The sequence below is a fragment of the Dermacentor andersoni genome, chromosome 4 (assembly GCF_023375885.2).
Source record: "Dermacentor andersoni chromosome 4, qqDerAnde1_hic_scaffold, whole genome shotgun sequence".
In the NCBI taxonomy this organism is placed as follows: Eukaryota; Metazoa; Arthropoda; class Arachnida; order Ixodida; family Ixodidae; genus Dermacentor; species Dermacentor andersoni.
The window spans coordinates 150,642,769-150,654,968 of record NC_092817.1 but is presented as its reverse complement, the minus strand read 5'-3'; positions in this window follow the sequence as shown (position 1 = coordinate 150,654,968).

Here is a 12,200-nt window from a genome sequence, read left to right as displayed (position 1 = left end):
TCCTTAAAGGACAGCTTGTTCTATCTCCGACCTACATTTCTTCTCGCAGCAGCCACGAGCTCAAAGTGGTACATGCCGTGCTAACCGTTTTTTTTTTTTTTGTTCTTTTTTTTTATTCCTCCATGCCAGGTACAAGCGCAAAGTGGAATCATCTCCCTCTTTCTTCGAAATAGCCGCGTTTGAATTTTTTTTTGTTTTTGGAAAGAGAAAGAAAGACTGCCCCCTTTTTTATGTACAGACGAAGACGTGATTGCTGGGCTAGTTGGTTTTCCATAACTGAACAAGTAACTTAGCGCAATAAAAAGCACAGAAACAATAGAGCTGGACAAAGACAAGCGTTACCCACAACTCCAGTTGTGGGTAGCGGTTGTCTTTGTCCACTTTCTTGTCTCTGCGGTTTTCGTTGCTCTAAATTACTTGCGCACTATACTAACAGGCCGGACAGGCCGCCATTGGAATATGAAGCTGGCAACGTGTAACGCTAGAACGTTATCTAGTGAGGCGAGTCTAGCAGTGCTATTGGAGGAATTAGAGGGCAGTAAATGGGATATAATAGGGCTCAGTGAAGTTAGGAGGCCAAAAGAAGCATATACAGTGCTAAAAAGCGGGCACATCCTGTGCTACCGGGGCTTAGCGGAGAGACGAGAACTAGGAGTCGGATTCCTGATTAATAAGAACATAGCTGGTAACATACAGGAATTCTATAGCATTAACGAGAGGGTGGCAGGTCTTGTTGTGAAACTTAATAAGAGGTACAAAATGAAAGTTGTACAGCTCTACGCCCCTACATCCAGTCATGATGACCAGGAAGTCGAAAGCTTCTATGAAGACGTGGAATCCGCGATGGGTAAAGTCAAAACAAAATACAGTATACTGATGGGCGACTTCAATGCCAAGGTAGGCAGGAAGCAGGCTGGAGACAAGGCAGTGGGGGAATATGGCATAGGCACTAGGAATAGCAGGGGAGAGTTATTAGTAGAGTTTGCGGAACAGAATAATATGCGGATAATGAATACCTTCTTCTGCAAGCGAGATAGCCGAAAGTGGACGTGGAGGAGCCCGAACGGCGAGACTAGAAATGAAATAGACCTCATACTCTGCGCTAACCCTGGCATCATACAAGATGTGGACGTGCTCAGCAAGTTGCGCTGCAGTGACCATAGGATGGTAAGAACTCGAATTAGCCTAGACCTGAGGAGGGAACGGAAGCAACTGGCACATAAGAAGTCGATCAATGAGTTAGCGGTAAGAGGGAAAATAGAGGAATTCCAGATCAAGCTACAGAACAGGTATTCGGCTTTAACTCTGGCAGAGGACCTTAGTGTTGAAGTAATGAACGACAATCTTGTGGGCATCATTAAGGAGTGTGCAATAGAAGTCGGTGGTAACTCCGTTAGACAGGATACCAGTAAGCTATCGCAGGAGACGAAAGATCTGATCAAGAAACGCCAATGTATGAAAGCCTCTAACCCTTCAGCTAGAATAGAACTGGCAGGACTTTCGAAGTTAATCAACAAGCGTAAGACAGCTGACATAAGGAAGTATAATATGGATAGAATTGAACATGCTCTCAGGAACGGAGGAAGCCTAAAAGCAGTGAAGAAGAAACTAGGAATTGGCAAGAATCAGATGTATGCGTTAAGAGACAAAGCCGGCAATATCATTACTAATATGGATGAGATAGTTCAAGTGGCTGAGGAGTTCTATAGAGATTTATATAGTACCAGTGGCACCCACGACGATAATGGAAGAGAGAATAGTCTAGAGGACTTCGAAATCCCACAGGTAACACCGGAAGAAGTAAAGAAAGCCTTGGGAGCTATGCAAAGGGGGAAGGCAGCCGGGGAGGATCAGGTAACAGCAGATTTGTTGAAGGATGGTAGGCAGATTGTTCTAGAGAAACTGGCCACCCTGTATACGCAATGCCTCATGACTTCGAGCGTACCGGAATCTTGGAAAAACGCTAACATAATCCTAATCCATAAGAAAGGGGACACCAAAGACTTGAAAAATAATAGACCGATCAGTTTACTGTCCATTGCCTACAAAGTATTTACTAAGGTAATTGCAAATAGAATCAGGAACACCTTAAACATCCGTCAACCAAAGGACCAGGCAGGATTCCGTAAAGGCTACTCAACAATAGACCATAGTCACACTATCAATCAGGTGATAGAAAAATGTGCGGAATATAACCAACCTTTATATATAGCTTTCGTTGATTACGAGAAAGCGTTTGATTCAGTCGAAACCTCAGCAGTCATGGAGGCATTGCGGAATCAGGGTGTAGACGAGCCGTATGTAAAAATACTGAAAGATATCTATAGCGGCTCCACAGCCACCGTAGTCCTTCCTAAAGAAAGCAACAAAATCCCAATAAAGAAAGGCGTCAGGCAGGGAGATACGATCTCTCCGATGCTATTCACAGCGCGTTTACAGGAAGTATTCAGAGACCTGGATTGGGAAGAATTGGGGATAAGAGTTAATGGAGAATACGTTAGTAACTTGCGATTCGCTGATGATATTGCCTTGCTTAGTAACTCAGGGGACCAACTGCAATGCATGCTCACTGACCTGGAGAGGCAAAGCCGAAGGGTGGGTCTAAAAATTAATCTGCAGAAAACTAAAGTAATGTTTAACTGTCTCGGAAGGGAACAGCAGTTTACAATAGGTAGTGAGGCACTGGAAGTGGTAAGGGAATACATCTACTTAGGACAGGTAGTGACTGCGGATCCGGATCATGAGACTGAAATAATCAGAAGAATAAGAATGGGCTGGGGTGCGCTTGGCAGGCATTCTCAGATCATGAACAGCAGGTTGCCATTATCCCTCAAGAGAAAAGTTTATAGCAGCTGTGTCTTACCAGTACTCACGTACGGGGCAGAAACCTGGAGGCTTACGAAGAGGGTTCTACTTAAATTGAGGACGACGCAACGAGCTATGGAAAGAAAAATGATAGGTGTAACGTTAAGGGATAAAAAAAGAGCAGATTGGGTGAGGGAACTAACGCGAGTTAATGATATCTTAGTTGAAATCAAGAAAAAGAAATGGGCATGGGCAGGACACGTAATGAGGAGGGAAGATAACCGATGGTCATTAAGAGTTACGGAATGGATTTCAAGGGAAGGAAAGCGTAGCAGAGGGCGGCAGAAAGTTAGGTGGGCGGATGAGATTAAGAAGCTTGCAGGGACAACATGGCCACAATTAGTACATGACCGGGGTAGTTGGAGAAGTATGGGAGAGGCCTTTGCCCTACAGTGGGCATAACCAGGCTGATGATGATGATGATGATGATGATGATGATGATGACTGTACTAACACAATTGAGTAAATTAATGTGACCAGCTTGAACGAGATCCCTGTGCCCGCATTTTGGGCATCAGTTATATGTTATGCGCCGCGTAAGGTTTTCCTGCGAGGTTTCTTAGTTATGGCTGCCGCTGCTTTGTTTATATTCATCTTTCTTTTTTCGATGCAGGAGAATTTACTATTCAACTAGAAGCAATAAACGCATGGGGCATGTCAGCAAGTGATGTTGTGCGACGGAGTAAACCCTTGCGCACACGTAGTCTTGCTCTACCGTTCTCCTGAGATAAGCGGCACAAAAGAAGAAAGCAAACATTATGTGAGCACTTTTGAGTTGTTCTACAGGCACATTTATCATCCTTTACATATAATAAGATCAGCACAAGTGCTACTGCTCGTTCAGCCACAGCATCTCCTGCAAAAAAAAAATAATAATTAATAAATAACGCGTGCTTGTCGTTTTTCGCTACTGCCAGCGGAATCACGTGCATGCGCGGGTGGTCTGCACTGGTAAAAAAGTTTTCAAGTCACTAGAGAGTTTTAGTTTAGGGGACGCAAGCGGCTTGCGTACGCAAGAACTAGGGGCGACGGTACTGCGCATGCGCAGACCGCTACGTCTACTTGCGTTCTTGGGGCGGCCGAAAACATCGCTGCCCCTAAGCGGTCACGTTACCTGCGTGACTCTCGAGGTGTACGAGAACTTACGAGTAGCTAGCGGGTAGATAATCCGATAAATCTTTCGCCAAGTGTCGACAGACGTCTTTTTTATATATATTAGAGAGGTTAAAGCGTGTCCGGTATTTGGGTAAACGCAGGCGGACAGGGCGCTGGGGCGGGGGAGTAAACGGGAGCGATCTAGTGTTCCTGTATATGCTCCCGCAGGGAGCAGAGTTGCGCATAGGTCCGCCGCCGTGATCCAGCTCTGCAGCGAAGCCACTCCTCGCGCGCGCAGGAGCCAAATGCCGCGCGGTGTTCCGCCTTTTTCTCTAGTGGTCGCGAGCTACAAGCGCCAATTGTTCGCAGGCGCTTAGCAAAGGGCACTTCTTAATACAGGCTACGCTCGAACGAGTCATTCGTGCAGCCGGAGGGGGTGTGCTTCCAACCAACCGAAACTTTGTATGTACCTATGTAAACACGCATTACAAACACACACACGAACGTACAAATAGGGGGTAGGACCGATTACGATTCCCCAGAATAAAATACTCCCGTGGCTCGAACAGCTCCAAAGCTCGCTCGCAAACGCGCAGTACGTTGCCACAAAAAGCGGTGCAATGATTTTCAGCATGCATATGAAGTTGTCTTATCATGGTCAGAAAGCAAGAAATGTTTTAAAGAGTGTTTAAAACTTCACACACGTAAGGTGGACACTTAGTTCATTTTGGCTGCCGAAACCAGCCGATTAATGACCGTCGCCAAGAGAGCTATCGTGCCTGCAGTTATGTCAGTGACCGTTAACAGAGCGCCATTTATCATTAACCATCGTTCACAACAGCTGCACGTTTTCGATACATGCGGTGCAGACACAGATATAAGCGCATTTCAAATGTTGACATGCGCACATTTTAAGCAAAGCTTACTTTTATTTACTATTACTATTTAGTAGTACTTATATTTAGTAGTGCTTACTCTTTAGTAGCAGCAAATCTGCAAGTAGAAAAAGATTCAAGATGCAAGAGCTTCTAGCTGCTCCTCTGAACGCACGATCGACGGTCCACTGATTGCAATGGCGATGGTACTGACGGAAACGACGAGTTCGCATGAGTCGGCGATGCGCCCGTAAAGTTGGCTTCGCAGCGGCGCGGATCATTTGACGTCATTTTTCGCGCTCGGCCAATAGCGGTGCGAGCGGCGCCGGAAAAGTTATGCGCAACTCTGCTCCCTGCTGGAGCATATACGGGAACACTAGAGCGATCCACATGGTGCATCCACCTGGTGGCGTAAAGCTCAAACGGACAAAAACAGCTAATATTGCTGTAACCAAGTCTATTCTACCTCGCTGCTGGTGTAAATTTTCGGCACTGGCGTAATCCTGTTGCTGCCAAAAGTTTACATCCGCAGCAAAGTAAAATACACTTGGTTACTGCAATATTAGCTGTTTTTGTCTGTTTGAGCTTTGCGCTACCAGGTGGCTGCACCATGCGGACTGCTCCCGTTTACGGCTCCGCCCCAACGCCCCAACCTGCTCCGCCTGCGTTTACCCGAATACCGGACACGCTAAACCTCTCTATTAACTGTTTTTAATAAGAATAGTTTTATGTGCTTAACTTATACGCGCCGTGCACGCCGACGGACGCGCCACTGGTGGCGGCCTTGCGCAGAACACGCGGGAGGGAGCCTGGCGCGCGCCGTAGTTTGCTGTGTCGTTGATCGTGCTTCTCTGTCTTATTCACGTTTCCAGAGCAAGATAGGCAACACCATTCGCACGTGTGGGGTGGCCAAAGCTTCAGGGAATGTCGAAGAAGAATTGCTGCAGGGTGGGGGGCTCAAATACCGGTGAAAACGTGCCGGCGATAGGGTTCTATTCATTCCCGGCAAAGCCTCATCAGCGGGAGCAACGGTAGCAAAAATGAATCGTCGCTTCGAAGGGAAATTTCTTGTTCTCATCCATTCCTTTGTCTCGTCGGTGTTTTTTTTTTTCACTCGATCATACTTAGACGCGTGAGCAACGCAGTTCGTCTGCAGTGCAGCATGATGTTTAAAGGCATTTCGCTAAAGTTCGGAATGCTGTTTGCCGCTTATATTGTTCTCCGCTTCTTTACCGCGTTGCGCTAGCTAGGCAGCACGACTGCACGAGCGCATTGCGTTGTATGTTAAAGCTACTGAAGTTTGCAAGAACTGAAGTTGTTGGTTTCATGTGGTGCGGTAAATCCTCGCAGCAGCTGTCGCACACTTCATGTTTTTACATCTATGTTATGCGTGGCTTTGCACATGTTTAACTGTTGCTAGTTGCTCCATACATAACTCTTGTCGATTCTTTTGAGCTGCGAAGTTTTCACCCTGCCTTGTTTGTAAAAGGTATAAATCACGCTGTGTCTTATCGGAATGATACCAAGGAAGTGCTTCTTTAACAGCTTTATTCTTTTCGCCCGAGGACATCTTATACCCCTGTCAAGCGGGCAAGTTAAGTGCACTTACGGGGAGTGCACTTCGGGACCTTGAGTCACACTTTAGGCAACGCGCTTCTTAACGGGAAAACAGAGTGCACTCTCAGTAAAAAAAAAATCGCGACAGACTAAGAGCGCGTTTTTAAAGATGTAAATTAACAAGAGAAAGCTGCTAAAAAGAGATTGTTTTAAGTAGAATTATATATAAAAACAAACTCCATATATTTTTCTCAACAAAAAACGAAGATGTTTTTATTATAAGTGTGTTGCAAGTCAATGCTGGCCAAGACGAATGCCTAGCCAATCCAAAACAACACGGCGGCGTGCGGCAGTTGATCCTGCTAGAACAGAATATGAGCGAGTATATATATGAGCAAAGACGGCGAGTTCGATATTTAGCTACACTGCAAAATGCCACGCACACGACTCAAAGCACGACCGGCGTGGTTAGCACGCTTTCACACCAAAATAAACACGAACTGAATGAACATGGCGGCGCCGCAGTGCCGCATCATTCTGGCGCCGTTAGTTGCGTACATGATAAATTTGTTTCTTTATTGTGCTGTTTCGCTTCTCGCTAAACACAAATTATATTGTTAAAAGCTGCTCAATAACTGAAATGAACTTTTGTGTCCTTTTTCTATGCATTACATTTTGCGTCGTTGAAAGCGTTGGTGGCGAGGCTAGGCACTCCTTCAAACCGTTGGCGGCGAGGCTACGCCCTCGGCCAGGAAAGTGCGTTCCGTGAACGTACTCCGACTTGAGTGCACTCATCTGAGAGTACACTCCGCTGCGACGTTAAGATTTGGGAAAGTGCCCTTAAAAACCGAGTGCACTCGCCGTAAGTGCACTTAACTTGCCCGCTTGACAGGGGTATTAGATATTGTTTTCATTTTTGGAAATGTGTTTAGAAAATGGGTAGTTCAGGGCGAGAATTGCTAATAGCTGCTGCATATGGTATTTTTGTTCCATTTCTCGCTGAAAAGTTCGCGTCCCGTTTGGGAAGTCATCACACCTCGATGCTGCCTGAGCAAACTTAACACGCCGAGTGATTTGTTTGTTTCACAACGTAGTCCCTTCTTGCATGTGAGTTTTGTACTCAACTGAATTCTTTCTTATACTTACGCTGCAGACGACTAAACCGGGCCTTGCCGCCAGCGCTCATCTACTTTGACTGGCGCTGCTCTGCCTTTAAATATATCATGAGGCACCTCTCTCAAGTAATATAAAAAAGTACTGAAAAGTTAGTCAGTCTTTAGCTTTGTACGTTTCCAAGCAGCTCCCATGGGGATTTTAAGATTGTACAAACTGCAGCGGGAACGGTAGTTCATCGGCGTTTGCAGCAAAATTGCATCGGCGGTACAGCACTAACACGCGCTTTTATTAACGCGTGTGTTTGGTGACTTCGTTGGCCAGTGTACGCGTTTCCATCAATAAATTGGCGATTACTCTTCTTGAGGCGACTTCGACTGCAGTTATTCGGCGATGTCACATGTATTCATCGGCAGAAAAATCACAACGGCATATTCAGAGATTGTACCGTGCGGATTTGTTTATATAAGTCCGCACTAACGACGAGTGCTTATTATTCAGGTACCGAAGCAGCATTGCGGCAAGGGTAGAATAAAAAAAAAACCACCGAGAGATCGCATCACTCAACAAAATTTATCGGCTAGTCAACATGAGCTCCACGTCATGTACATGGGGTTCATGGCGTTTGTCTGAGGGACACATGCACCTTGCACGTATGTGGACCATGTTGTCCCAAACACCGGTAACATCGTGTTCATACCCGCTCGCACAGAGGTCAGCATCTTCCCTACAGCTGTCACCGCAGAAGAAGCAGCCTGGCACCCGAACAAAGGAGAAATCGCAGCCGCGAACTTCAGCCATCCTTGCTGCAAAGGGTTGTCGTCTGCTACTGCTCCCGCATGTACTGTTGGAAACGTCCGCTAGGTGGCTTTCAGTGGCGCCTCTATAGGCGGTGCATGAGGCGTTATGTTTCTGCTTGCGTACGCAAACGCAAACGCACCCAAGCGCTAGGGGCCCCAACGCCTTGCGTCCCCTAAACTAAAACTCTCTACTATCACTCGATTCGTGCGAGCCAGCTCTATCTGAAGTAAGAAACTTTGCGTGTAGCAATGCTGACAACTTTAGCTTTTATTACTTTCTTTCTCCGGGAACGCGATATTGGCGCCCTGGGGTGGCGGCGGGAGAGGAGGTCCTCGAGGCACACACGCCGTATGTGTGAGGAGTCAAAGCGACTTCTTTATTACGCTGCGCCGTGCTCCCATATGGGCTGCAGAACTGAGCGTATTTTCCCTCTCCAAAATCACGAAGAAGAAGACTTCTTTATTCTATGAAGCGACGTCCAAACACCAAGAATGCGTTTCACTGTCGCAGCTCTCTTTCTTTTTTCCGTCCGCCCTCTCGTTTAGCCCAGCCGAGCCTGCGCTCATTGGTGATCGAAGAACGGTGCGCTTATTGCGGTAAGTACAACTTATTGCGGTAAGTATTGAAGTTTGACCATCGCAGGCAGTGCATGCGCTTCTGATTCGAGCCAGTGCTCGCAATGCATGCTGTAAACATGAACTTCTGTGAGGTTGGTCCAGATTCTTAGACAAGTTCATTATCTAATCTAAAATACCCGTAATCAATAGATGCTTTCTTTTCTTGTCCCAGCTATATGCCGCGGTACCTGCAACGGGTCGCTGCGAGCGGGCGCACTAGTGTGAGCGTGTGGGCTTGCATTACCAAAGATGGTCTTGGCCCACTGATACGCTTAGAAGGCAAGTTCACCGCTGAAAGGTACGGGGGAATCATAGACGATGTACTCATTCCCTACGTTCTTGACGGCCCGTTCCCGGAAGGCGACTATATATTCCAACACGATAGGTCGGCGATCCACGCTGCTCGTGTTCTGCAAGAACTGCTGCATGAGCGCGGCGTCACTGTCCTGGAGTGGCCGCCCCAATCCCCGGACCTCAACACCATTGAAAATGTTTGGGGCTTATTGAAGTTATCGCTGGCGCGCCATCCTCTGCATGGGTTGTCCGAGGACAGGCTCTGGTCCACCATCGTGAGTGAGTGGGACGTGCTCCGAATGGACACATCGCTTATGGAGTCACCTTATACACATCACTGCCCTCCAGAATTAGCGCTGTCATCGCTGCCGCTGGGGACATGACGAGGCACTAAGTGATGTTCTGAGCGTGACGCGTGCATTTCCTCGTCGGCTGGCAGAGCCTGTCTTGTGTAATGAATTATTGTCGAGAAGAAACACTTTCAGCTCAATGCCTTAACCTAAAGTATTCTTTTATTCTTATCCGTTTATTTCATCGTGTTCGACTCGCACAGTCATTATACTGAGTGTTCTGTTTTCCTTTCGCGCCAAATAATGACCGAGCACGTTGCGCGCAGAGTTCGGTGTCCCTTTCTTGTCGCTGCGTGTTACGGTAACACACACAGCGAAGAAATATACGTGCACGCACTAAGTACCCCGACCTTTCGAAAGAACGAAAGAAGCATGTCGTCAAAAGAAGTTCGTAGAACTCGAATGTGGCCAATGAAAGCGCAGTTTGGCGTTGCACAACGCTTAATAAGGAATATCGGCTCAGTTCCCGCAGTAACAATGGAATACGCACACTGCCTCTGACCGTAGCACTCTTCCCGACAATGCGGCCAGCGTGCGCCGCCGTAGCAGACGACGCAGATCACGACTCGACCCCTAGAGCGTCTGCGCCTGCGCGAGCTGCTTCCGCCGCGCGACTCTAGCGCTCGCCGCATCGCCGATGCCACGCGCTCCGAGTTTTCCCCTAAGTGTGAAACAGACTGTACCTGCAAACCTGGCAATTACTAGTAGAGAGTTTTAGAATAGGGGCCCCAATATTTTGGGGCCCCAAAGAGCTTTGCGGGTGTTAGCGTTGGGGCACGTAGGAGTGAAGAGTTTTAGAATAGGGCTTTGCGTTTGCAGATAGCGTCTTGCGCTGACAGCGCCGCTACGGCGTCTAAGAAAAACGATTAAAAATAATTAAATACAGTATACCATTTTATGATATGAATAGTAATTTTGACTTGCGTGTATTCGCGTTTAATTACAATTTAGAGGTTATTCTTCAAGCAGCAAACAATTAGTTGTGCTTAGTTTGGAGCAACAAAACCACCTTTACGTGCCTTCACCAGCCAAGCTTAGCCGTGTTAGGCCTACGAGCCATAAAATCCACACTCGAATTCGGAATCAGCGGCGTCTAATGAATCAATCTTGATAACACACGCTAGTTAAGAGAAAGCGATAACTGCGTCACTTCTCCTAGCTTGCGAACTTCACGCATTACCGCGAATCGAACCCAGTTTGGTGCTAGGTTAGAGCCGTCGCTTCGATGGGTGCCGCCATGTTTGTTGACGCAAAGCTTTTGGGAACGCTATTTGAGCTCCCGCTAAATCGGTGAAATAGCGTTCCCAACGCAAAACCCAAAGGCAGTTTGCGTCTCGCGCATGCGCAGTGGCTTCGACGCTATTTCTTTGGGGCCCCAAAACGTTTGGGGCCCCTATTCTAAAACTCTCTACTGAGTAGGGCCACGTGTATTGTCCACCATTATGTTGCACCGGTAAAGAGCAATTACCCCAGCCGCGGAGAGCTTTTCTAGAGTCTCTGCCGGCCCTAAAGTGGAGTCTACACCACGAACTATTCCTCTTGTGCAGGCAAGATGCGGGGGAATGAAGGCACTCACTTGCATCTATCCAAATGATGAGCACTTGAGTAAGTCGAACACACACGCCTGGTTTGGCGAACGGCAAGCAATCCCACCTTTGCCAAACTGTCGTGAATCAGTGATGTGCAAGTAGTTATGCTTTGCCGCCTGAAGTTCCGCCTGCACTGTCTTCGGGTTGTTGAGCCAGATGGCTCCTCCATGCAAAGGCACCAGCGCCACAGGAATGCTGCACACCGCACTACGAAAGAAATCTTCAAGAGGCATTTGATCAGGTGCTATGAGACCGACCAAGGCGGAGATCGCCCCGCGGGCCGTCCCCTGGAGAATTTTTCGACATTTGTGGCACTATCTCCGTGTCGGAAAATATAAATTTATCTTAAAATAGTCAGCTTAAAAAGTCAGCCGCTCGTGTGTTTCGGATCCCAACAGTGAGCTCCCGGGGTTTTGGTTAAGTGTCTGTATGGTATATCTACAAAGCTGGACTAAATCCACCCGACACTTAGCCAAAACCCCGGGAGCTCACTGTTGGGATCCGAAACACACGAGCGGCGGACGTTTTCTGTTCTTTTTGCTTTTTCTTTAGGAGACTTATTCCTTTAGGCGTTCAGTCGTCACTTGAGCGTTTTTCGATGTCGCGCAACCACCACGTGCAGTTTCGGTGGAGTTTACTGCCTTGAACGTCACATCCGAAGTCGCGCTTCCCTTGGCGGGCGTTTCGAGCGGGTCCCTTCAGATGTCATCATGGAGGAAGGAAACTAAGGAGAGGCCCTACCCCCTCCGCGCGCTAGGAGAAAAGTGTGGAGGAAATGACGTAGTAGGCTCTCCTTTGTTTTGCTGTTTTTCTATTTCTTTGCTGTAGTGGCCCCGCCTTTCGGGCCACAATGGCGGCTTTGTTATTCTGTGCGCTCACACGTGTTGCTCCGTAGGTTTCGTACCGTGGCAAAGGTGCCGTGAGGGCAGGTTTGCGTTGGTCTCCGTGTTTTGTTGCGCTGCGTTATCTAGACCGTGCTCTACCGGATGTTGCTGTGGCCAGGTGGGAGAGGAGGAACTAAAGTTCGTGAAGTGAACGCGCAAG